This window comes from Enhydra lutris, unplaced genomic scaffold (genome assembly GCF_002288905.1).
Source record: "Enhydra lutris kenyoni isolate GAN:26980312 unplaced genomic scaffold, ASM228890v2 scaffoldscaffold23, whole genome shotgun sequence".
NCBI classification, from domain to species: Eukaryota; Metazoa; Chordata; class Mammalia; order Carnivora; family Mustelidae; genus Enhydra; species Enhydra lutris.
The window spans coordinates 18,804,703-18,807,691 of NW_019154107.1; the positions used below are offsets into that span (position 1 = coordinate 18,804,703).

Genomic DNA, 2,989 nt, shown 5'->3' on the forward strand with positions numbered 1-2,989 from the left:
GATTACTTATTTAAATTTGAGCAAATTTTACATTACTATTCATAAAATGCAAAGATGAATTTCACTTGAATGTGTGAGGATATTTGATGTTGCTATGCAGTTTTGTTCACATGTATCTACTGTGTACACTAGATTTGCCATGGACCTGAAGCTCCCTGCTATTCTGCACCTGTGTTATATGATATGGAAACACTCATGGTAAATTTTTATGAGTATGTTGAAATTTCTTAAATATATTCAGTTGGGAGGTATAATAAAACAGTGTAATTAAAATTTCACCTCTAATTTTGATGAATAGTTTTCAATCTGGTTTTGGGGCTTCATGCAATCCTGACAGCAGAGATAACAATTTTATTATTAAATGAAGCTAAGATTATTTTGGCTATGAATTTTAAGTTTTGCTTAACAAAATAATTGTCATAATTATTTCATTACAATTTTAAAGTAAATGGAACTATGCAAGCTCTTTTGCTTGGCGCATTTGAGATTCCTTTCCTATTGTAGCTGACATAACTAGATTATTTTAAAGTAATTCTTCTATTTATAGTTTTATTTTTATAAATAATTGATGTGATCATCTACTATTCACCATGCTATAAAATTTTAAGAAAAGTATATATGACTATTGATTTCATAGTTAATAAAACATTAATGAGCCCAAGCAGAAAGTCACTGAGGAATGTTTATAAGCATTAGGTTTTAAATTGACAGATGTTGTGGAATCAAAGTTGCACATACACAGTGGGATACTCATCATGAAGTCTACTTGATGTTAAAATGAGAGATCAAGTAAGTAGTAGAAAACTGTTTAAACATCTTCAGGTGCATCTTCTTCTACATTTGTGTTTATTTTTATTACTTGATGTATAGGAGTCCTAACAGAATCATATTTCCATCCCTTCCTGAGAAACAACTTCTCAAGGAGGCCTGGCATCCTGTAGCCCTTGCATAGAATGAAATCTTTAAAAGCAATTGTTCCATAAAGTTCTTCAAGAATATCCTGTTGAGGAAAATTCTTTCCGTATCTTCCATCTGGAGCTTCATGTAAAACCTTGGGATCAATCAAAGGTTCATCATTTATTAGCTTTTTCCACAACTTGGGCTTCAGGTACCATGCTCCGTACCTCACCTTCACCCAGTTGGGTTTATAAGGATTCTTTGGTTTTTGGAGTTTCCTCTCCCAGTTTTCCCAGTATATGGAGAATTTTATATCATCCATTTTATCTCGCCCCTTTCTATACTTTAGGTCCAAAGGAACATGGTTTACTTTCTTTGTGTGGCTCCTGTCATAGGTTGGTTTGCATTCATAGCCAATGTCAAACTGTTTCATGATGAACTCTTCATCAATGCCCAAGTCTCCAAAAGTAGCAACCCATTTGCAGAATTTCCGGACTCCTTTTGGTATTTTTCTATGAAGGGGAGGAGTTTTGAGCAAATCTTCATTTATGCTTGACTTCCTTTCTTCATGAGGCAACTTGTCTGGATGTGACCCAGGAGTCTTCTTGGGAAGTTCCAGATTGAGTTTGGCAGGACGTTTCTTTCTAAGCTTTGTGGGGGTCTTCCTTCTTTTCTCCGCATTCTGACAATAGGCCCATGTGTCGTTCAGCCTCTTGTCAGGATCGAGCACTTCCAGCACCTTTAATAAGAGGTCTGAAGGTATATCTTTCTCCAGATTTGGGTAGAGAGCCAAGGGATGCTCTGTCAGATGGGCTTCGATGTCCTCTACAAATGCCTTCCGTGCTAGCTGGGCTGGCGACAGTGTGGACAACAGGTCTGTTTCCTTGGTCAGCTTTTTCTTTGTGGGGGCAGGTTTGGGAACTCTGTGAACAATCATGGGAAGAAAGCCTTCTTTAGGGCCGTGAGTGATCGGGTCTTCATACGGTGGACATCCCCTCCTGAAGTCATCCAGCCCCTCTTTCACAAATATCCACCGCCGGCTGTCCAGGGAGGTGGGGAACTTCAGAAGCTTGTTCTTATGCTTTGGGAAACACTTGGAGGGTAACCTGTCTTTGTACCAGGGCTTGCAGTGCATGCCCAGGGGCATTGGTTCCAGTGGCCCAGGCCCTAACAGCCACTTTTTGTCCGCCATGTCACCTCTGGTCCCTGGGCGACCACCAGCTTCAGTGGTTTGTTTTTCGGTTGCTAGGAGACCACGTAGCCAGGCGCCGCCAGATTCTTCCCAGAGGTGGGCCAATACAGGTGCCCTACGCAGCCCGTTTTCTCCTGGAATGGGCAGGGAAGGTTCATTCCTTTTTATTGTGGGATAATATTCCATTGTATGGGCATACCCCACAACTTACTTATCCATTCGTCTTTTTTTTTATGTCTATTTCTTTTTTTTTTAATTTTATTTTTTATAAACATATAATATATTTTTATCCCCAGGGGTACAGGTCTGTGAATCGCCAGGTTTACACACTTCACAGCACTCACCATAGCACATACCCTCCCCAATGTCCATAATCCCCCCCCCCCGCTCCCCCCCCCCCCCCCCCCATCAACCTATCCATTCGTCTTTTAACAGACATTTGGGTTGATTCCAATTTGAAGCTATTACAAATAAAGCTTCCACAAATATTTGTGTTCATGTCTTTGTATACATATGTACTTTCATTTCTTCTGGTTAAATTTTAGCAGAGAGAGGAATGGCAGAAGCATACGGTAGGTGTTTGTTTAACATGTTAGGAAACCACCAAACTTCCTGAAAGTGGTTGTATTATGTAATATTTCTTCTAGTAGTGTATGAGTATTGTACTGCCTCCACATACTCCCCAGCACTTGGTATAGTTAGTCATTTTAATTTTGGCTGTTCTGATAGATGGGTAGTGGTATCTCACTGTGCTTTTAATCAGCGTTTTCTTAATGACACTGTGTTCATGTGCTTATTTGCCATTTATCTCTTCTGTGGTGAGTATCTGTTCAAACTTTTTACACATTTTAAAATTGTATTGTCTTGGGGCACAGGGGTGGCTCAGTCAGTTAGGCATCT

At 39.7% G+C, this 2,989-nt stretch overlaps 1 pseudogene; it reads right to left on the reverse strand.

The window, feature by feature from the left end:
• Positions 1-476: 476 nt before the first annotated feature.
• On the reverse strand, positions 477-2,117 carry LOC111150600 (annotated as a pseudogene).
• Between the last annotated feature and the right edge of the window lie 872 nt (positions 2,118-2,989).